Genomic DNA, 24,672 nt, shown 5'->3' with positions numbered 1-24,672 from the left:
CATACTACCCAAAGCAATCTACAGAGTCAATGCAACCCCTATCAAAATACCAACAGCATTTTTCACAGAACTAGAAAAAATAATCCTAAAATTTGTATGGAACCACAAAAGACCTCGAATAGCTAAAGCAATCTTCGGAAAGAAGAACACAGCTGGAGGTATCACAATCCCAGATTTCATGATATACTACAAATCTGTAGTAATCAAAACAATATACTGGCATAAAAACAGACACATCAATCAATGGATCAAAATAGAGAGCCCAGAAATAAACCCACACATATATGATCAATTAATCTATGACAATCTATGACATTAATCTATGGCAAGAATATACAATGGGGGAAAAGACAAGTCTTTTCAATAAATGGTGCTGGGAAAACAGGACAGCTGCATGCAGAAGAATGAAACTGGACCACTTTCTCACACCATACACAAAAATAAACTCAAAATCGATTAAAGACTTAAATACGAGACCTGAAACCATAAAACTCCTGAAAGAAAACATAGGCAGTAATCTGTTAAACATCACTCTTAGCAACATATTTATGGATATGTCCCCTCAGGCCAGGAGAAAAGCAGAAATAAACTGTTGAGACTACACCAAACAAAAAAGCTTTCGCACAGCAAAGGAAACCATCAACAAAACCAAAAGGTAACAATAGTTTTAAATTACATTTTTTTTCCATTTAAGTGACCAAATTTGCTAATCAAATTAGCAGAAAGTGTTACAGATTAGAAACCTCATTCCTCTTATTGTATTGGTCATCCTTACTTTCCCCAGAGACCAATATCCTGTAATCACCATTAGTAAATTCATTAAGCATTTATTTTATACTTACCATTTCTCATTACTGTGAAGGGAGAAGATTATAAAGTGTGGTAGGTAGTTATAAATGTAACTGAAAGTATAACACTTATCTGTGCATTCTGCTGTAGAGACAGTAATTTCTAAATTCTTTTAAACAGAAGTAGAAGATGAAGTCTCTTACTGTTTCAAATTTTCAGCTAAAGTCTCAATGCTAAAGACAGTAAGTGAGGATTTCCCTTCATGTGACCACAGAACTTGCTACATACGCCAAACCAGTCCAGAGGTCACCCCCAGAGTCTCCATATGAGAAGACACTTCTTCAGAGAGAATTCTCAAGAACAAAGAGTTGGTTCCCTTTCCTTCCCCATCAGCTCAGACCAAGTGCCTACAACAACCCCTCACATGCTGGAGCAACTTGCCAGGAGGGAGGCTGATATTCTCTCCCTTGGCTGAATGCTTGCCTCTGCACAGAAACTCCTCGCCTGTTCTGTGGGCCATGCGTGAGGCTGGAGCACAGGAGCCTGGCAGATGCTGCCTTCAATATTAGAGCAAGGCAACAGAGTCTCAGTGAAAGGGGAAATGGGCTACACTACAGAGCTTGATGGTGCTGACATGTGAGTCTTCCTATAGACCAAATGGATACCACACATTGTAGTAAGGTTTGAGTGATCTTAAAAAATCTCCACCCAAATAGGCAGCCTGGACAAGGGCTCAGAGAGGCTCCAGTGATACACCAGTGGAGGACAGGAGCCGAAGATTATCCATGGTTACCCAGGAGCTGCAATGCCCACATCCAGTAATGGCATGGTGTCAATGAACTTGCGTGGAACCTCCACAAAAACCCATCAGGATGTGTATGAGGATGAACTGGCCATGAAAACAAACAGCACCAGCTAAGTAAAACAGTCTTAAACCTTTTTTCTGCCCCCTGCCAACTATGGAGGAGCCAGAGACCCTGGATAGAGAGAAGAACAGAGAGGAGAATTAGACCAGAAATGACCTTTCTTCCTCACTCATGATCACCAAGCCACTGGTCAGACTCAAGGACAGAAAATGGGAGAAGCTGTACCCTGGATGGGAAAAAGGAAGTTTTGATTCATATTACAAACACATTTTTCTAATTTTTGAAAATTAGGTGGTTTCAATACTTCAAACAAAATGACTCAACAGCTATGGAATCTGCCAAAAATATCACCCAACATTAAGGTGGGAAAAGAATAAAACTGCTTTCTGCTTGTGTCTCACTAAGTGTGACCCACACAACAAACCAGTTACATTAATAAGCATCCAACCTATACAAGACTTTTTTTCATAAAGTTAAATTAGAAAGAGAAACTTCTAATTAGAAATTAGACACTGAGAAGATACAGAAAATCAAGATGCAAATGTAATATACCTCTTAAAACTTTATCTCCAGAATACAGAACTATATCAACAGCTCCTTTAAACATAATGGACTAGGGGCACCTGGGTGGTTCAGTTGTTTAAGCGTCCGACTTCGGCTCAGGTCATGATCTCACAGTTCGTGGGTTTGAGCCCCGCATCAGGCTCTGTGCTGACAGCTCAGAGCCTGGATCCTGTTTCAGATTGTGTCTCCCTCTCTCTCTGCCCCTCCCCCACTCACGCTCTGTCTCCCTCTGTCTCAAAAATAAATAAATGTTAAAAAAATGTTTTTTTAACATAATGGACTAAACACTCCATTCAAATGGCAGACTGTCAGAACGGAAAAAAATAGTAGTAATAATGATAATGATATTAATAATAATAAAGCAAGAATCAACTATACTCACCCAAGAGAGAGAAACACTTTAAATAGAAACACACAAATAGGTCAGAAGAAAGGGAAAAGTTACACCATGCATTCAAAAAGTAAGCAAAAGACCGCTGAACTGGCTATATTAAGACAAACAGACTTTAACACAAGAAGTTTTACCAGATACAAAGAGGAATAGTTCACAATGATAAAAGGGTTGATCTGAAAGTTCTGTAAGCCTAAACAGTTCACTTATGAGGTAAGTGGGACAGGTGACTTCCTCAAGGCCACTTAGTCAAGCTAGGGGAATGACCAGCTCCAAGTCCCTTCTCCCAATTCCCTTTTCCGAGCCTTCTTCTTATAACCAGTACTTCTAATCTGGCTCATTCAACATGAAAGCAACCAGCCTACTTAGTTGAAACATTCAACTCAGTAGCCATACTGAACTTTGAGACATAGCTTTGGAAAGGAGATGACATGGAATGGGAGAGAGGGAGTTGGATCTTAAGCAGGGTTTGGCACCAGATTCAAGCACTGCAACTTGCTAGCTATGTGGCTCTGAACAAATTTACTTCAATGAGCCTGTTTTCTTTTCTATAGAATGGGGATATCACTGCCTATCTCAAAGGATTCATGTAAAAAGTGACAATGAGAAGGAGGTCAGGAACTTGCCCAAGGATACTCTGACAAAGCTGGGACCCCACAATACTCCAGGCACAACCATTCTGTGAAACCGTCTCCCCGATGAGTTACGTCCAGAAGCCCCTGGTGGAATACCTAACCTTTACTAGGCACTTGAAAAATGCTGGTTTTCTTCCCAGACGTTGATGCCACACTTGAGAGAGTAACTCTGCAAAGATATTTTCTATGTGATGTCCTAAGCTATAAAATACATCCTTTTTGATCTAGATAAGATGAGTTTCAGATAATCACTTTTTCTTCTGTCATGTTGGCTTCGCCTGACTCTTCATAAGGTTGTATAGTCTAAGTGAGTAAAGCAGACAGGGTAAAAATTGCAATGACAATTTAATCCAAATAACCTCTTATACCATAAAATGAGTCATGCGATAGACACATTTGATAACATCCCTCCAAAAAATACCAAACAAAGCAAAAAAAAAAAAAAAAAAAAAAAAAAAAAAGCATAAGCATACCATTATGTTCAAAGGAAGAAACAGATTCCTCCAGATGTTGTGATTATAATAACCAAAGAGTCACAGCCTCAGGACTGTAAACCTAACCCTTGGTTTGGTGAAGGATTCTTCAGAAAATGAACTCTTTCTTGTGGATAAGTCTGGGCTATACAAGGCCAATACCTATATAAAATGTTCATGTATCCTGACAATTTTGCTGGATTATTTTTGTTGCGTAATTGAGGACATTATAGAAACAGGCATTTACGATCATATTGGGCTTTATATTTTCAGGGTCTAGGCAACTCTCCTAAATGTCAAGGTTATAGTCAAGGTCAATATAATTTGAACCCAGGAAAGTGGGGATCACCAAGGTAGATGCTCACTGTGCTGCCTCATGCAACCACAAGAAATTTAAGAGTAAGACCAAACTTGATAATTAATGTTTAAAAATGCATTGCTTAGCTACCAATTTTAGAAACAGCAGAATGCATACAAATCTAAAATAGGACATACAAACCCATGAAATAAAGAGAAGTATTATGACAGCATATGGTCAGTATCCCCATCTTACAAATTCGTCTTACGGATACATTTAAGAATCTATTGTGTGTTAGCTACTGCACAAATCTAATTTAAAAATTACGAATGAGTTATGATTGCTTGAAAGAGCCAAAGGACTCATAATTAGTGTATTCAAATAAGTTCAGATGAATTCATGTGGTCTCGGAAATTCCACGCACATATAAAAGGAGTCAAGACACATTATTACCTTGACCCCATTCAATACTGTAGCTCTGTCAGGTTCTGGGTAGAGTATTCTAAACAAAATATATCATATCTAAGCTGTCAAGTTTCTGCATGACTTAACTAATAGTACTATACAGTCTAAACAGCACCAAGTCAGGGAAAGCATTATACTGCGCCTCATGTGCAAAAGTATTTATTCTTCACACAAAAGAATATTAAAAGCACCAACTACCTAAAAAGAAATTAAAGTATCTCCTGAACTACTTAAAAGCTCAGTTAGAAGTTAAAAGCAAAGAAAGAAGAACCAAAAGCATTTTTATTTTGTTTTAAAAAACTAACCCCAGGACTTGGATTGATAGCAGCAAAATTCAATAAGTGCACATTACTTTTATCAAATTGCAAATCAGGCAGTGCTTCAAGTTCCTAATTATGGGAAATGATTTAAGCTCATTTAACATGAAATGTTTCAACTCTATGACTCCTTAAAGAAGCATGTTAAACTCATACAGAAAAAAATAAGAGAAACAGACTAAAGGCAATATATGATTTATCTAAATCCCTGCCTACCAATGAATTGACAGGAAAGTTCAAGGGAAACAAATCCCCTGTAAACTAAACCAATTTAAGACAAAAATCACCTTTTGAAATTAGGAATATGTGTTCAAACACCAAAATTCTTATTTAGAAATGATAAAAAGAGCACACATGTTTTGTATCATTATTCTGATCTGACCATTCTGTTTTCCTAAATATTGCCAAGTACCGTTGATCCTTGAATAACAGGAGTTTGAATTGTGCAGGTCCACTTATGTGTAAATTTTTTTCAAAAAAAATTTTTTTTCAAAATTTTTTTTCAAAAAAAAGTCCTACAGTATAGGACTGTATTTTCTCTTCCTTATGATTTAATAACATATTTTCTTCTCTAGCTCACTTTATTGTAAGAATACAGTATATAATATATATTAACACACAAACTACATCTTAACAGTCTGTGTTATCAAGAAGGCATCTGATCAACAGTAGTCTATTAGTAAAGTTTCCTGGGAATCAAAATTACAGGCAAATTTTCGACTGCTCAGCCAGTTGGTGCCTTAAAGCCCCATGTTGTTCAAGGGTCAACTGTACATTCTTTTAAATACTTTATTCTACAAACAAGTAAAAGGTACCTGCTATGTGCAAATATTGTGCTATGAATAAGGAAACAGAAACAGGCAACCTCAGCCTAAGGAAGCTCAGAGAGAGAGAGAGAGAGAGCACGCGCACGTGTGGGTGTGCATGTGCATACATGCGTGGCTGTGTTGGGACAGAACAGTGGCAGTTAAAGTAAACATAGTGTCATGAATACTATGGGGCAGCATTTATTAAAAAAATAAATAGTAGAACTAATAAATCATCTAAATTATTTTGTTCTGGTATACTTCCATTTGTTTTGGTTACTCTATTCATAGGATTGCTTTCAGCTGCATGTATAAGAACCCCTCCCCCCCACCCAGTATTAAGGGCTTTGGCTGCCACATGAGATACCACAGACTGGGTGGTTTAAATAACAGAGACGTTGGGGACACCTGGGTGGCTCAGTTGGTTAAGTGTCTGACTTTGGCTCAGGTCATGATCTCATGGTTCATGAGTTCAAGCCCCATGTCAGGCTCTATGCTGGCAGCTCAGAGCCTGGAACCTGCTTCAGATTCTGTCTCCCTCTCTCTCTGCCCCTCCCTCACTCACACTCTTATCTCTCTCTCTGTCTCTCTCTCAAAAATAAATAAATGTTAAAAAATTAAAAATAAAATAAAATAACAGAAATGTTGGGGGCACCTGGATGCTCAGTCAGTTGAGCGTCTGACTCTTGATTTTGGCTCAGGTCATGGTCTCACAGTCTGTGAGATGGAACCCCATCCCCCGCCCCCCACCACCCCTGCATGGGGCTCTTTGCTGACAGCACGAAGCCTGCTTGTGATAATTAATTAATTAATTAATACAGAGATGTTTTTTCTTATAGTTCTGGAGGCTGTGAGTCCAAAATCAAGGTGCCAACACAGTTGTTTTCTGGAAACTCTCCTTGGTGTAAAGATAGCCACTTTCTCACTGTGTCCTCACATGGCCTTTCCTGTGTGTGCACACACCTCCCTGGTTTCTCTCCAGAGTCCTAATAGCCTCTTCTTATACGGACACCAGACAGATTGGATTAAGTCCCAACCTAATAGCCTCATTTTAAACTTATCTCTTTAAAGGCCTTTATCTCCAAATATAGTCACATTCTGAGTTAGTGGTTTAGGGCTTCAATGTATGAATTGTGGAGGGACACAATTCAGTCTATAATACCCATCAAAGCGACTTAATCAGTCACTTATCCTTCTCAATTCACAAGAAACTCACAGGTAAGTTGATTAGAGCTGGTAAAGCCACTCAAATAAGTCATCAGGAAACTGGACTCCTACTTCCTGTGCTCACTGTCACAACCACAAGATGGCATCTGCAAGTCTAGGCATCATGTCCAGGTGCCAGGAAGGAAAGGAAGAAATCAGGAAGGAAAAGTCTACCCAAAGATGTCTATCCATATCTTGCTGGCCAGAACTGGGTAAGCAGTCTCGGCTGCAGAGGAGGCCAAGGAGGGGAATATTTTCAAGTGGACACACTGCTACCCTGAATCAGAACCACAAGTTCATCAGACAACAGGGAAGAACTGCGTCCTGCGCAGCTGGCTGACCACAGATGTAGCTGTAGGGATGCCCTTAGTTGGAAGCCTGTGTGTCTTGTACTATACTGATCAACCTTGCGACCTTGAGTAAGTGCTCTAATCACTCAGTTTTCAAAGGTGGTAATTACACCTAACCTGCAGAATTACTCAGAGAATTAAATAGGGTTGCATTCCTTTGTCAAGCCCAGGGCACACTGTCTAAGCCCTAAAGGGACAGTGGATTTGGGGCCTGGTCTTCAAGTATCCTGGGAAATGACAACATTCTGAAAAATCACAAAGCCACCCTGTAATGACTCAAAATAATCAAAGAACTGACTCCATTTCTTTATAGGGTGCCTTTTGACACATCCCGGTCCACAGCATGGCCTACGAGCCTACGGTCCCCAACTGTGCACGTGTGTGTACACATGCGTAACAACTCCTTTCTGATGGTCTTCGCAGCTCGAGTGAGGGGAGGAAGCACTGATTCACTAGCTCTCTGTTCCTTGCATCATACCCCTTCTGCAATCAAACAGCTGCTCTCGGGAATTTTTCTTGAGATATTCCAAACCACTGTCCCTATTCAGCAGTGAGGTATATCTTTCAGGTAATTTATGCCTTCACCTCTCTGACAAAGCCTGGAAGAGCCTTGGTTGGGTAAAAAGTGCAACATTTCCAGAAGGTTTTTAAACCGCATTGTTGCTCTTAATCGAGGAGTGGCTTCTTCCTGGTTATCAATCTTGATGTAAAAGCTGTTGGTTTGCCACATTTATCAACCCAAGCTGAGGAAATAAAAATTAACATGTAGCAGAAGGGTGCAGGACAGCTGGCTTCAAGGGCAGTCGCTTTCATGAAAGGTTCACACCCAAATCATCTGCGCTTCCAAATGCACTCCTTTCCCTCTGGTAGCGGCACAAGAGATCTCTGTATGCTGCTGATGACAGAGGGGAGAGGAACTTCTAACTAGTTACTTTGAAGTTCTTTCAAAGGGAATGAAGAATGGACAGAATGAGGCCAGCCTTAAGGTTCTCAGAGGGCCTCACAGGTCCAAAAAAAGGCTAAATGAAAGGAAATATTCCCTATCTGAATTTTCATGGTGCTGTTGTGAAACCTACAGTAGCTAACCTACTATCCTTCTAAATGTTATCTCCATTCAAATCGGAATGATGATACATCCAATAATAAACATACTTCGCCAGCACCTTTTTCAACACAAAGCTAAAAGAAATTTGCTAAATCAAAAAATGCCAATTACAAAGAAGGAACCTATACCTCTTTCTTTTTTTTAATGCTTATTTACTTTTGAAAGAGAGAGAGAGAGAGGGAGAGAGTGGGGAGGGGCAGAGAGAAGGAGACACAGACTCCAAAGCAGGCTCTAGGTCTGAGCTGCCAGCACAGAGCCCGACGCAGGGCTCAAACTCACAGACCAGGGAGATCGTGACCTGAGCTGAAGTCGGACGCTTAACTGACTGAGCCACCCAGGCACCCCAGGAACTCTACCTCTTAAACCACAACTGACACCGTAAGCTTGGTGGGACGGGCAGCAAGGTTAACACCATGACAGTCACTATCATCATAGGATTCAAACCAACATCATAACCCTCCTGATTTGGGAACTACAAAAGATGCCCTCTTAAAAACAATATTCAGCAGCGTATTTTCCTTCAATTAATTAATAGCTCTCCTGCTCGCTCTCTCTCTCTCTCTCTGGCACTGATATGTTCACAGGCCATTTTGAAAATAAAATGCTACAAGAAAATAAATACAAAGCATTTTAGATTACCAAGAGTCCCACTTAATAAAAATAATCTGATTAAATAAATACATTTTTCCTGTGAGTTTCTAGTCAAGTAGGAAAAAAAAAAAAAGCTTCTCTGATTAGGAGATCTAACACGCCATAAGAAAAATAAGCAGAACTTGATTAAAATCGAACTCATAACATAGAAAAAACAATGTGAGAGTGTGCCCAGCAGGAATGAATGATAAGCTATCTTCAGGGAAATGTCTCCTCTGGTTCTGGGATACTATCAATATCAGAACTTCTGCCAGCAAAATTAATGAATGTGGAGTTTTCAAACTACTGATCATCTTTCCAAACTGATCACTGTGCTACTTCTCAGAGGCCAGTGTAAATAATCAGAGAATATGTTTTCCCTCCGTTGTAAGTCTGCAGATGGTTTCAATTTATGTAACATGGCACCTCTTCTGCTGACTCATCAGACTGCTTCCTTAATTTGCCCAATCTGCAGACTCTGCGATAATGGCATTTAGTTATTCAATCACTTAAGAGACGATGATTTAGTCTTCCAATATGCGCCAGATTTTTCCTTTCCCCCAAGAAAATCGTACTGTGGCTAAAATTGGCAAACCATTCAACAGGAGGACTAAGGTGGGGACATCCAACCTGGAGATAAAATCCAGTCAGGGAAGGAGACAACTGTGGGAGGTGTGCAGGATTTGGCCAGTTGCAGAAGGGGGTCGAGTGCAAAGTCAGCAAAGGCACTATAGCCACCGACCTCGTGTTCTTAGAATTTTAATGTAGCTTAGTACAGGTGATGCAAATTAAAGCATTAAAACTTCACTGTTGCGGTCTGGCTGGGGATGGCTTATATTTGGCAAATGAGAGAAACAGAATTCAGTCCTGAAAACAATAAGGAGCTGTTGAAGCATTTCAGAAGTAACACTATGGAAAGATTTGTTTTGTGCAAATTACTTTGGCTGAGTGAAGAGAATGGGGTAAAGCGGCAGAGATGTAAATGTATATAGTAGCTGTTTATCCACCTCCTCCAGTAAACTGTAAAGCCCTGAGGGCAAGAGCTGCAACTCACTTGCTGTTACAGTACCTGATACTCACTTAATAGCCAGCACAACACAAGGATAAGGAATGAATGAGAGAACAGGGAGGCAGATTAAAACATTACAGGTAGAATAGGGGCACCTGGGTAAGTGTCAGACTTCGGCTCAGGCCGTGATCTCTCAGTTCGTGAGTTCAAGCCCCACATCGGGCTCCGTGCTGCCAGTTCTCTCAAAAATAAACATTAAAAAAAATTTTTTTTAAAATTACAGACAGAATCAATGCACAGAATGTTAAGAACAAAACTCAGGCACACGAATGGAGAGAAGCAGACAGAATTGCAAGGTACTAATGAGACAGACTCCACAGATCAGTGATTTGTATCACGAAGATTTAAAACCCAGGATGAGACATGGATTTGAAGTGAAGCTGAGGACTTCTCTTTTGGACACAATGATGTGAAAGTATCCATAGGATTTGAATGTTAAGCTATCCAGCAGACAACAGGCTACAAGCGGAGCTCAGACAAGAGGTCGGGGATATAGGAGTCATCAGCAAATAGGTTGTAAAAATGGTAGAAGTGGACGAGTTATGTTGTACAGAAAGTAAATAGAGCAAGAGGAGTCAGGAAGAGACCTCCAGAGAATACCATTTTAAGAGCTGGGTGGTGGACAAGAGGTTCAGCAAGCTCTGTCTCTAATACATAAAATTGTAGAAGTTGAACAAGCAAGCGCTTGCAGTCAGGGACTTCGGGAGTGTGTAAGGTAACAGCAAAAGTGAACTAATCTACAATCCCTCAGGTTGGCAAAGTGACGCGACTTCCCCAGAGTCACCAACTCAGGGAATTTGCACAGTGGTAGCTGCTAACAGCTAGTGCCTTGCTTTCTTACACCATAACATGTGGAAGTAAGAAGAGATGAACTCTGATATTCCTTACAGCAGTAAGATTTTATGATTCTAACCAAGTTTCACTGCTTGTTCATTCAGAACAAGTACACAAACCAAACAGAGCAGTCTACCTTTTCAAACAACAGGGCCACGGAAACGAAGAAATAAATGAGCCCAAAATCTCAGAGTCTTACTGCCATGTTAAACAAATGGAAAAATAAAGCTTGTTCGTTTCCATTCAGTGATGCTAATGATTCAGTTAAATTGACTTCTTTGAAGGGAAATTACTGCTAATAACCTTAATTTCCTCCTCGTCTCTTCCCCCAGGTACCTGACATTTTAAGTAAAATATTTTCATAAAATATTAAAAGCAAAAGAATTATATGTTAGGTATCCAACTCCATATTGACAGACTTTATGAATCTCTTCTGTCTCAGCTGTCTACAGCCTATACTTTTGGTTCTTCAGATAAACCCATAAAGTTTTCCATTCTATGCATATGCCAAGAAACAGAATCCATTTCAAATGAACCAAAAATTACCAAAAAAAAAAAAAAAAAGGTTTCTCTAAGGCCCACCACACAAATAAATCTTACTGATGTTAGCCATGTGGCATGGTAGAACACTCCCATCTTCAATTTAAATGTGTTCCCTACACCTGCCCATACTTTCCAAAGGGTCCCTTTATTACACCCTCTGCAGGACTCAGTTTACACATGCCATCTGTTCCTTGGCAGGCCCTGAATGACACAGAGTTAAAGAGTGACCAGCTGGGGCCCTCCACTGTGGCTCTCACAGACATTATCTAAGGAAATTGTCTGTAAACTGTAAATCATTGCAACATTTCCATGAGCAAAACCTAGTACACACTTTCTTGAATAGCAAGGTTTCGATGCCAAGGAAATATAAATGAATCCTACCATATTTCTACAATTCAGCGTGCTGTAAAAATAAACATGCAGAAGGCACACAATCAGAATCCGAATGTCACTGCCAACCTAACTAGAAATTTTTTTAAATGGATATCTGGAGAGACATGAGAGAACCAAAGCCATCTTTAAAAACAGAAATATTTCACTTTCCTACACTTTACCCAGATCAAGATTACTAAACCTGATCCCGCGATACTTTAAGGTCAAGCAAGTCAGTCTTTCAAGGCATGGCACAAAATTCTAAAAAGTACTAATTCACTTCGTGTTATTGGTCACAACTATAGTTGTTGAAGTTGTGACTTCTGAAAAAAATTGAGAATCAGTGACCTGGATTTTCTGCATTTTCCCAGTATCTCTCTTTTAAATGAAAATAAAGAGTGGTTTCTAATGTATATATATCGTTTGTCTATATATCATTTCTAAATATTACGAAAATTACCTTCAGGTATCTATTAAATAATAAATCTCAATAAAATAGCATTACCTCTGAACTTTATAATTCTCTAAGTAGAAAGTAAATGAGATTCTTAAATAAGTAAGTATTTGAAAGTCAAAAGCTATAAATACGCCTGGACAGAATTTTTAGCAATGAAATTAACTTGATTTTCTCAGGTCAAAATCAACCTTTGTTGCCTTTCCAGTGCCTCACTTCTCTGACCACATATTCAAGGGCGCTTATGACATGTCCCTGGTGTGAGAAATCTAGAATGTCACAGCTAACCAAACTGGTCAGAATACAGATTTTCAATTCAGAGTCTGCAAGGTATCTTTTTACTAAGGAGTTTTTAAACCGGCCTCTGAACTGAGAAATTCATTTTGATTAAGTATTGCATTTTCAAGAAATTTAAGGACATAGGCTATTTCTCAAGTCATTTCCTGGTGCACAGTATATAAACGAAATCCCACTGAATTAGTGAAACAATGTAACAACGTGACACAGGCTTCAGTTAGAGGATATGTTCATAATTTGAGGTTCCATGAGATAGAAATTCCTTGGAGGCCTTTCTTAAAGGCAATTTGGCATTGCTCTCTCAAAATGTAAAATATGCATACCCCTTTGACCAATTAGTTCTATTTCTAGGAACTTAGCTACAAGAAAATCTTGCACTTGTGCACAAAGACCTATGTACAATGATCTTCCAATCTTCCAGTGTGCAACAGTGAAAACAGGTGAATGGTTAAATAAAATATGGTGTCCCCGCACTACCAAAGTTTCTGTAATGTTAGAAGGAAAAAGATAACCAGTACAGTGACATGGGAAGAGCTTCATGACATACCTTAATTGGACAAAAGCAAGTCACAAAAAAATGTAGACAGAATAATGGTACTTATATAATAAGAAAAAGATGAATATATACTTACACACATAAATGCACAGAAAAGGGAGAAGAAACAGGCACTCTAAGCTGTTGCCAATGCTCATATTTGGGGATAAGTGCAGGTGGGTAAGAGCATTTTACATTTTGTTTCTGTATTTCTATATCGTCATTTGGATTGGTATGTATTAATGCATCACATTCATCATCTTCAAAACCAGTGAAAATAAAAAATTAACAGAAATCCTAGAAGGGGTTTGGTGATTTGCCCAATGATAATGCATCAGCAGATATGGGAGAAATCCATCTCAAAGGGACTTTACTCTGATTTGATCACTTGTGATCACTCATTTAAGAACCAAAAGGAAAGTGAGGGCTGTTAAGTAGATTGCACCTCGCAAAGCTAACCTGCAGAAACAGATCTACATTCTGTATGTCCAGGACAGGTACGGCAAACACCAAATAGCTGGGGGGTTGTGGGGGACTGGTTTGAGTTTGAGACTGTGACGTATGCAAAAACCTGCATGTCCCCATAAATGAAGTCACCTAATTCTCCACACTTAAGGTGTTCTTGTTTTATTTTTTTTAATTTTTTTAACGTTTACTTATTTTTGAGAGAAAGAGACACACACACACAGAGCACAAGCAGGGGAGGGGAAGAGAGAGGGGGAGACAAAGAATCTGAAGCAGGCTCCAGGCTCTGAGCTATCAGCACAGAGCCCAATGTGGGGCTCGAACTCATGAACCATGAGATCATGACCTGAGCCAAAGTTGGACACTTAACTGAGCCACCCAGGCACCCCAAGGTATTCTTATTTTAAAGCAGCACCATGTAATCGGAGAGAAAACCATGTCCTGCCTCCCTTAACTTTGTAAATTTGCTAACGTCTTAGAATAATGAGAGTGAGGAAAAACAGGCAGAAATTCAGAATCTAAGATCTATATGCACTGAAAATAAATGGCCATAGCAACCTTTGTAAGAAATTTAACAGGAAAAAAAAACACGCATGAATAAAGAAGATGCCATGCTTACTTAAAGATGAAAGTACAGTACTGACCCTTTCTAGTACTCAGTGTTTCCCAGTGCAGTTGACAAAAGGACCAAAATGGGACCTGATGGGCAGAATTCGTTCCACAAATGGGTTTTGTTTGGCCACCCCAGGGGTTGACATGCTTGTTTTTCTTTAATTCATTTCTAAACATTTTTAAATGAGATCACACACTTAAAAATAAATCTGGATTTCATGCTTCTCTTAAGATTGTAGAGAATTTCCATGCCCACCTGGCACAAATGTGTCAGCCCTGCATGGCAGCTGTTCCCTAGGAAGGGGCACTACGGGCCTCCTGGATACATGAGACCCCTACCACTCCCTAAGGTCTCTAACACCCAGCCAACTACCTGTTGTTTACCTGGCCCTCAGAAAAATAAGAGTGTGCCACACCCTGGATGGCACCAGGAGGGACCTTACCAGGTAAAAGTTGGCCCTGCAGAAATCTAAAATTCTTTTTTAGGCTACCCCAGAGTAGTAGTTAGTAATCTCCTTCTCTCAGACTCTGGCCCATGCACCTGCAGAAACAAAACTATGTAGGATTAGATGAAGACCCATGGTGTGATGCTCAACTTCCTATTTCAATGCCATGTTTACAGCAGCAGGGTTGCCAGAAGCTTCTCTGTCATCCCTCACCCCAGTCACTTAAAATAATGGTCACAAAGCTTTTGTTTCCCCATGTTTATTTATTTTGAGAGAGAGAGAGAGAGAGAGAGAGAGAGCACACAAGCAGGAGAGGGACAGAGAGAGAGGGAGACAATCCCAAGCAGGCTCCACACTGTCAGTGCAGAGCCCAATGTGGGGCTTGATCTCACAAACCTTGAGATCATGACCTGAGCCCAAATCAAGAGCCAGATGCTTAACCCGAGCCACCCAGGCGCCCCAGGTCACAAAGGTTTTTATGGCAACAAATCCTTCGGCAGCATGTACCTCAGCTGCAGATAACAGCCCAATGGTTAGAAGTCGGCGTTCCAGCATCAGTCTCCCTGGGTTTGCATCCTTCCTCTAAACTGAACCCCACGAAGTCACTTCACCTTCCCAAGCCTCCAAGTGTAAAATGGAGAGACTACCAGTAACCACCCAAAAAAGGATTAAATGACAGGGCACACTTTAATTGCTCAACAAATGTCTGTTGTTTTGTTGCCGCTGTTGCTGTTACCATGTAAAGTGGAGACGCTGAGTGCACCCACTGAAGCCCCAGTGGGAAAACAGGAGCCACCAAGCCTCCTAACACCAGTGATCTCCAAACTGCTCTCGTGGATACCTCTCTCCTTCCAGGCCCCGATGGCTTACTATGGTCTCTTGTACAAGCCTGGTGGGAGGCACAGATGACCTGGTGACAGCATCTGACTCACTGAGTGACAGTCACCGAATTTGAGGCAGTTAGGGCTGAATTAATGTCACATGCCCTGTCCAACCACAGTCACAGAGAATCCAGAGGAAGATCTACAACCTCACAGCAGCCCAAAAAGGTGCCCAGAACTTTCTGTAACTTGCAGGGAGAGCAGAGCAAGCGTCCTAAGTTCTACAGGAACTGACTTAGCCTGCTTTGTAAGGATAGGTCCAACATCTGCTCCTACAGAGGAGGAGAACGAGAGGGTGAGCAGTAACCCTAGCAGCATCAGAAGGACTGATAACAGTAGCAGCAACAGCAATAGTAACACAATACCCAGTATTGTGCACAGTACAGTGCCGGGCACTTTTGTCCTGTGGAGTCATTCTCCCCGTGTTACAGACGGGGGAACTGAGTAGATGCCCAGGGTCACACAGCTAATAGATAACACAGTCAAGATTTGAACTCGGGTCTGCCTGATTCCAACACCTCAGGGTCTTAGCAACATCACACTGCTGAAAGTGTGCAACCCCTGCCACCCCCGCCACCCCGTGCTTACCCTCCACCTGTCTCTAAGACGAAGTGTTTCTAGAGCAGTTGTCCTTTACCTTCAGTGGGGTCACAGACCCCACCCTCAAAATCTAGTGAATTGTATAGACCCTTATGAGCATAGTATTTTTTTAAGTGTATTTATTTATTTTGGGGAAGAGAGAGAGAGAGAGGAAGCATGAAAAGGGGAAGGGCAGAGAAAGAGAGAGAGAGAAGGAGAATCACAAGCAGGCTCCACACCGTCAGCACGGACCTCAATGCCAGGCTCGAACTCACGAACCACGAGATCATGACCTGAGCCGAAATCAAGAGTTGGACACTTGACTGACTGAGCCACCCATAATATTTTTAAACGCATAAAATTAAGTGCACAGTTGCATGGGTGGCTCAGTTGGTTAAGCATCCAACTCTTGTTTTCGGCTCAGTCATGATCTCACCATATGTGAGATCCAGCCACGTGTCAAGCTTGTGCTGACAGCACGGAGCCTGCTTGGGATTCTCTCCATCTCCCTGGCTCTCTGCCCCTCCCCCACTCACACTGTCTCTCAAAACAAATAAACTTAAAAAAAAAATAGGAAGGGGGTACCTGGGTGGCTTTGGCTCAGGTCATAATCTCGTGATCTGTGAGTTCAAGCCCCACATTGGGTTCTGTGCTGACAGCTCAGAGCCTGGAGCCTGCTTTTGATTCTGTGTCTCCCTCTCTCTCTGCTCTTCCCCCACTTGCACTCTGTCTCTCTCTCAAAAAAAAAAAAGTAAAATAAAATAAACATTAAAATTAAAAAAAAAAAAAAAATGGGGCACCTAGGTGGCTCAGTTGATAAAGTATCCAACTTTTGATTTTGGCTCAGGTCATGATCTTGCAGTTCATGGGATCTAGTCCAACGTCGGGCTCTGTGCTCTATCCCTCTCATTCTTCCCCTCCCCCACTTGTACTCTCTCTCTCTGTTTCTCAAAAATATAAATAAACTTTTTTTTTAATTTTTTTTTTTTAACATTTATTTATTTTTGAGACAGAGAGAGACAGAGCATGAACAGGGGAGGGGCAGAGAGAGAGGGAGACGCAGAATTGGAAGCAGGCTCCAGGCTCTGAGCCATCAGCCCAGAGTCCCACGCGGGGCTCGAACTAATGGACCGTGAGATCGTGACCTGAGCTGAAGTCGGACGCTTAACCAACTGAGCCACCCAGGCGCCCCTAAATAGATAAACTTTAAAAAAATCAAGTGCAAAGGAAACTACATTGGAATATACTTATCGAAATAATTAAAGAAAAACAAACTGGACATACCTAGTAATATATTTGCAACCCATTAAACATCAAGATTCAGAGCGACAATAATACTTAGTCTGTCACTTGGAAGTAAGTGCAAATAAAGATGTAATTCATTTGCCAGCTATACTCACAGACCCACCAAAGTCCATCCTGAAACCATTACGAGGTAGACCCAAGACGAAGAGCTCCTGTTCTAGAAGTGAGCACAAGCTGTCAAGTGTAAATCTAATGGTCTGTGTGGTCTCTTCTCTCTGGATGAGCCGCTTATCACTAATTACTTCAAGTGACCTTCTTCCTCTGGTTCTAAAGAAATGGCTACTTCAGCCATGTCAGGGAGCCAAAAACATCCTTTAATTGTTCAGGAGGAAAAGAATGCTTTAAGGGCAATGGATCTTAGAGCAGTGATTTGCCTGGCCCAAGGGTGGTGTGGTAGCTAGAGGTAGAATTTCCCAACCCTCAGCATACCAAAGGATCATGGGAGAGGAGCCCTGAAGGAGACTCCCAGTCAACAGGATAAGATAAGGCTATCTGGCCTTCACTTGGTATGCGACCTTCTCATTGAAGGATTTATAGGTAGTAGGCTACAGAGGTGTTCAGAGAAAAACTTTCTTTTGATTTATGTATCTTTCAACTATTTTGATTCCTCAAAGAACAGAAAAGAAAAAGGATAGAGTTCATGCAGAGAAAAATAAAAACTGCTGACCATTCATCCTCTTGCACAGAAGGATCTCCCAGCTAAGACCTGGAAGGTCGGGTTTTAGTGATTCCACTTCCTCTATGAACTTGGGATTACACCTTGAGCATATGAAAAGCATCCAAAGGCATGAGCTTCCACAGAGACTTTTACAAAGTGGGATTTGGGGGCAGTTGTTGCAATTAAGTGAAATTGGCCTTCAGAATAAAAAGCGACTCTGGGTGATTTCTTTTTTTTTTTTTTTTGAAAGCAGGCTTAATTCCCATGAGGGCAATGCAAACTTTTCACTCACCTACTCAGTAATGCATTATCACCCAGCTCTACTTCCACTGGGGGAGTAGAAGTAAACTACCCATTTTTATATTTGGTTAGCTAAAGAATCACAGCCTCTGAATGTGCCAGACCTTTCTATTATTCTAAGGTATAACTACACAAACAATACTACACCTTGAGGAAGTATTTCTACTTTAAAGGGGAAGGCTTTATCAAAAAAGAAACTATGACACAGAAAAACAAATAACAAGGAATGGGGGGAAGACCTATGTAAGGTTATTGTATTTCCTAAACACCACGGGGGAGACAAAGAACACAGAATGGACAGTAATGAAAACTAAGCAGGGTCCCTGCCGATACAGTTAACACCTGAACGCCACCAGCAAAACCACAGAAAGTCGCTGCTGCCCACCGTCAGCAATGAAAAGCTGTATTTATTTCTCGATAGGCGGTGGGTCTTTTCGGCTGACACTAATATGGCCTACAAGTTCACATTACGAGGGGAAAATCACCTATTTTAGAAACTTCAGTCTGGACATGAAATACTAAGTGTGATCATTAAAGCGTCTCCATTAGTCCTTGACCTCATTCTGCGTATAAAATGCAGAAGTTCTTGGTTTGACAAGACCTACTGTGATAGCCAGTTTATTAAAAGCCTAGGTCATGAATGCCAATAAACACGCGGTTTCATCACTACTTTACAAGTGTCACAAAGGACGACAACTTAGCTGCAATCTGGTAAATAATTTTAAGTTTCAAAGAATATCTTTGCTTATCCAAAAATATTTGAGTTCACTATTAAGGGCATTTGTGGAGAATATGAGAAATAATCTTTCTTTTCTATGACTACATTAAGTGCTGTGATTCAAAAAGATAAAAATTTACTCTCAATACAAGACTTTAAAACGTCAACAATCAAACTCAGCAGCTAATTACTAACAATTTTTTAAAATAATCCATAAAACGCCTAATCCATAAAAAAGCCTGGGTGGCTCAGTCGGTAAGTGTCCGACTTCAGCTCAGGTCATGATCTCATGGTTCGTGAGTTCAAGCCCTGCATCGGGCTCTGTACTGACAGCTTGCTCAGAGCCTGCAGCCTGCTTCAGATTCTGTGTCTCCCTCTCTCTCTGCCCCTCCCCCACTCACACTCTGTCTCTCTCTCAAAAGTAAAAATAAACACTAAACAAATAAATACATAATCCATAAAACGTATTACTTAATTGTGATATTTGAGTTTGCTGACCACATCTGAAAGTTTTAGGATGGAAATGCAACACAAAATCCAGAAGCTAACTTCACTCCTATCACATCCATTCACAAATTAGCACACCAGTTTGATCCGTTTAAGGAAAATACAGCAGCAAGAAAAGTCACTTTCACCCCAATTTTAACTTCAAGGGGTTGGAATAACTACTACGTAAACACATTTCAATTCTTAATAAGTATAACTGCCCATGTTACCAAAATCAGCAGTACACACGAAGGCAAAGACAGTTGGATGCACTATTGGGAAAGACAAAAGAGCAGGGTCAAAGGCACTGGCTAGGTCTCTGCTGGACATGAAATAGCTCAAAGTGACAGATTTTAAAGATTTTCAACGTCCACTTCTGCAAAAGCTTTTTGGTAACCCTACCACTCTTGAAACCTCCAGTTTTCGCTATCTCATAAGCAAAAACATACCACCTCAAGATTCCGGGGACATAAGCAGTTTAATATCATTCACATTTTTAGGCACACAAATATAAAACTCAGAAGACAGTATTTGAGAACAAAGCTCTTCTGTGTGGGTGTGCATTTGTAAAATAAAGGTAGAATTATTCCGACAGATAGAAATGTGTATCCAGTGATCAAACAGAGTCTTAGAAATTCTGTTTTGACAGTTACTTGTAGAATAGCATTTTCAACAGCCATTAATTCAAAGCTGGGTGGTGATATCATCAAAGCTAAATCACAACGAAGTTCGGATGGTTGAGTAATAACACAATTGATCTAATAGAGGGTGCCTTTAGCTCTGCTATGTTATATGCAAAGGGTTACTAGTTCTGGCAGCAAGTCTCGTAATATAAAAATGCCAATAAAAAATGCTCTTAAGAAGTAAATTTCTATGAAAACAGGTGTTCTCCCAAGATGGCAATCATTTATTAAACTTCTACAGTTCAAAATGAAGATGACATAATAGATTGAAACACCAGCTGAAAACTATGCAAGACTGTCCTATGAAAAACACAGCATTCTAGATTACATAACATGGATAATGGCAGATTAAACCACTCGCCCCTACCTAGCTGGATTTCTGTGCTTCTAGAGGACTCTACAACTTAGGCCACTGAAGTTTGAAGAGTACATAACATTAGGTTCTCAGTTCAACCACATGTTTTTGAAACCAAGAGTCCTGAAAAAACTAAAAGGATAAAGTTAAATTTTACACACACACACACACACACACACACACACAGTTTGTCCTGAAGAACACAGTTCCTTAGACACTTTCTTACCCTCTTTGTAGATGGCCCAGGTAAATTCACCAGTTGCTTTTCCTAGTCATGTTTACTGTATAAATCTTATTTCCCTTTAAAGAGGAAACTCAATACAATTTTAGGTATCACAGAGCTATGTTAGAATGATATTATTGCCAGCCAAACAATTATTAAGCATCTATTTCCACACACTCATAACTTAACTTATAGACCACCATGTATCATATTTATGTTAAAAAAAAAAGTGACCTGCCATTAACGGTTTGAACGAAATTAAACTTAAAACATCTGTGTTTATAACAATAGACTCACTACAAGAGTATAAAAAAAAAAGAGGAGTAGGAAGTGATCTCTCAAATACATGCAAGTGTTTAAAAATATAATGGACATTTGTATTTTCTCTAGAAAAATGATACTTTATGAGAGTTTTATGATTCTAGATTAAGGTACATTTAGAAACAACTGGAAATTGAATTCTGTATTTCCGTATTTCTATACTGTCCTGCCTATAAAGTCTACAGTCAGAAGTACTGTACTATATAAACAGGGTCTAATTAGTTAAGGAAAAGGCAACTTTAAAATTCTGAAAATAAGACAGCCTTTAATCTCCATCACTTATATGCCTTTAGGAGGCAGGAACACTGCCCCCCACCGAATGCTGGCCTGTCAGTGTTGTTTTAAGTGGAAATACTCAATCATTTCTATTACCTCTCCAGAAGAGGTAAGAAGATCCCCATGCATACACATTTACATGCTTTGCACAGTGCCAACTATTTCCAACCAAAATAATCATATACACGTCGGGCCGAGCTATTTCTAGCCAGAAGCGGTGAACGTCTGCACCGAGTCTGAGGAAACCCAGTGGGCGATGATTATAGAGGAGGGGGTGGCGCGAGGACCCCTGCCTCCCGCGCGCTCGGCGCCTCGCACCCCGCACCTGCACCGGCTCCCCGGCAGGGCATCCGGGTGCGCGCGCGCGCGTCCGGGACGCACCCGCCGGGAGCAAACAAGCCCGGCGGGCCCGGGCGGGCGGGAGCATCCTCGGGCGGGACCCGAAATGCCTTCTCCTACCTGTCACTTGGCCGGGAGCTGCTGCCGGGGATGCGGCCACGGCCGCCGCCTGGAGACCCAGTGTGTGCGCGCGCGTGTGTGCGCGCGTATGTGTGTGAGATCTTGTTTGCGGTGCGGCTCACTTACTGCTCCCCGCGCCACCAGCCCCCTCCCCCCCTAGAGAGCGGGCCGCCGAGCCCCCTCCCGGCGCGTCCGGTCCCGCCCTCCCGCCGGCCCCCGCCCGCCCCCAGCCTCTCCGCCTCCCCGCGCGCGATCCTCACCTCTGCCGAGGGCGGGGGGTCTCCGCGGGCGCTCCTAGCCGAACCCGAGGGGTAGCGCCGGCCCGCTCCGCCCGCCCGCCCGCGGGGCTCGGCGTGGCCCCGGCCCCGGGCCCTGCCGCCGCTTCGTGGCCGGCCGCTCCCTCCGCCCCAGCCCCGAGTCTCCCTCCCGGTTCGCCTCCCGGCTCCAGAGCCCAAGCTGTCGCCTCGCAGCCCCAACCTGCCCAGGCTACGGAGCATGCCCAGTGCGGCGCGCCCGGGCTGGGCTGGGGGTGGGCAGGGGCAGGGCTGGCCGCCCGGCTGCCGCGAGCCGGCGGGCGGGGAGGGGGCGCCCGGCGGGCCGGGGGCGCAGCCTCGCGGCCTGGGGCGGGCGACTCTTGGAGGGTCGCGGGCCGCGCTGGGAGGAGGTGGGTGGGACATCCGGGAAAGCCGCCTTGCAGCGCACTCCTCGGGGGTCTTCCCGGCCGTCCACCGCAGCCCCAACCCCGCGGCACGTGCCCAGTGTCTGGGGGGTCGGGGTGCGCGCTGAGTGGCGCGGGGCGCAGAACCTGGGGGGTAGGGGGGAGTGGCACCCTGCTCCGCTAGGAGACCAGCAGCGTGGGCCCCGGGGCGGGAGTGGCGGTGAAAAGTGGAGGGGGGTCAGGACTGGCGGCAACTGGTACCCCAAAGCGGCTGGCGAGAGGTGGGGGAGGTGTTTATTTGATTACATTTTGTTTTATAAACACATAAAGCGCTTACAGGGCTTCAGGCACTATTCTAAACGCTTTTTATTCAAGTAATCCTTAAAACAATCTTACAAAGCAAGTGCTATTATTCCCCCCCCCCCTTTTTGTTCTCGAGGTTTAAACTGAGCCACAGAGTAAGTGGTTCCAAAAAGTCCTCCCCCAAGTGCAACCTCAGAGACGCAAAACCCCCAGACTTTGGTCCCTGGAACGCCGGGGCTCTGCTCCAGCCAGTTCTTGGCTTGCCTCTGTCCTACGACGGCACGCAGTGGATCCGGGTCCCCTTCGCACTCAAACCCTAACAGAGCATCACTCTTTGTGTGGACCCTCAACGCGTTGCTCCAGAACTCCCGGGAGGGCTCCCTCCTCCCCCAGGCCACTCGACCTCCTCCTCCCGGCCGGCGGGCACCAAAACCCGGAGACGTGGCACCTGCGCATTGGGGACTGGGGCCACGCTCGCAGCTAAACTGGGCATGCTCAGCCGCCTAAGCAGGTCTGGCTGGCTAGGAGGAGAGAGCGAGCCTGACTACCCGTGCAGTGTGGGGAATGGAGGGGGGGGGGGGGGCGGTGTGTGTCCAGGCTCTTGATGGGCAGAAGCAGTTGTAGATACCAAAGTCTCCTTCCTCCGGCACATCCTGGCCTTTTCCAGGCAGGGCTAAAAGGGGGCTGGCAGCTGGGGGGGGGGGGGGGTGATCAAAAGTTTACCAGCTGGGTATTCTTAAGTGGGAGGGGGCTGAGCGCCCACTGACAACTCCCCAGCTGAGCGGCTAAGCTGGAATTTTAGCTGAGCCCTGAAACAAGCGCCTAAGTGAGCTGAGCCTGTCTGCTTGTGCACAAGCCAAGAAAAATAGCCTAAACCAAGTTTCCCAGCCAGTCTGGAAAGGAAGGGAAGACAGATCCCAGGGAAAAGCTGGGTGGCTCTTCACTGTGCAGGGGTCTTCAAGATGTGGTGATGTTGAGTGAGGCCAGGGTACTCCAGCAGCTCTACTCAAACTGTAATGTGCACACAGATCCTCTTGTTAAAGAGCAGATTTCGATTCAGCAGTTCTGGGGTGGGACCTGAGATTCTGCATTTCTAACTAGCACCCATGTCACGCTGGTCTTACTAGTTTTCAGATCAGACTCTGAGTAGCAAAAGGTTAGGGCAGTATTTTTAGGCCTGTTCTCTATTTATATTTATGAAAACTAAGGTTTAGAGAGGCTAAGCAAGTTGCCCTGGGTCACACAGCCAATAAGTAGTGTAGCTGGTGTCAAACCCAGTGCCTCCGGACATCCTGTTGATGTTCCTGTATTCCCCCAGTTTCACTCATACACAGATGAGCTACAAGCTATCATCTATGTGTCTTGACCATTTTTACAGTGGAATTTCATTGAGTATGTAGTGCACTTAAACATATAGCATCACTTAGCCTCTGCTGTATAAAGCCACACCAAAATGTAGTAGCCTGAAACAACTATTTATTAGCTCGCAATTCTGTGAATCAGCAGTTTGGGCTGGAATCAACAGATCAGTTACACTGTTTTCTGCTGGGCCCACTCACTCTGTTGCAGACATGGAAAGCTTGGAGCCTCATCAGATGGCTGGGAGGAAAGAGTGTTCTCTCTATATGGCTTCTTCACATGGAGAACTTCTGATTTTCAGCAGCAAGGCAGGGCAAGCCTCAACTTAAAATAGCATTTCATACTTCCTTTGGCTGATGTCCTATTCACCAAAGAAAGCCACATGGCTATGTCCAGATGCAAAGCATGAAAAAAATAATAATAATAAACTTCATTCTTTGATGAAAGGAGATGCATGATGAAAGGGTTTGTTTGTTTTTCCAATCTACCACACACACCAACTTCCATAAAACTCGCCCTTTTGCCCTAGAGTTCACTGAAGGTTGCATAGATTAAGCTTATCTTTAATTTTACATATTGCTAAACC

At 42.7% G+C, this 24,672-nt stretch overlaps 1 protein-coding gene across 15 annotated transcripts in view; it reads right to left on the bottom strand.

The window, feature by feature from the left end:
* The window catches only part of PLCB4 (phospholipase C beta 4), a 415,996-nt gene extending 393,198 nt beyond the window's left edge, over positions 1-22,798 (bottom strand). For 4 of the 15 annotated variants that reach the window (XM_053200245.1, XM_053200251.1, XM_027069585.2 and 1 more), the window contains exon 1: positions 22,027-22,798. The gene's annotated coding sequence lies outside the window, so the exon portion shown is untranslated. Of the gene's footprint in view, positions 1-21,766; positions 21,919-22,026 lie in introns of those variants that run through there. The other 11 variants (XM_053200242.1, XM_053200240.1, XM_027069581.2 and 8 more) reach the window with 3 other exon arrangements.
* Between the last annotated feature and the right edge of the window lie 1,874 nt (positions 22,799-24,672).

The sequence above is a fragment of the Acinonyx jubatus genome, chromosome A3 (genome assembly GCF_027475565.1).
Source record: "Acinonyx jubatus isolate Ajub_Pintada_27869175 chromosome A3, VMU_Ajub_asm_v1.0, whole genome shotgun sequence".
In the NCBI taxonomy this organism is placed as follows: domain Eukaryota; kingdom Metazoa; phylum Chordata; class Mammalia; order Carnivora; family Felidae; genus Acinonyx; species Acinonyx jubatus.
This window is presented reverse-complemented; position numbering and strand designations above follow the sequence as displayed.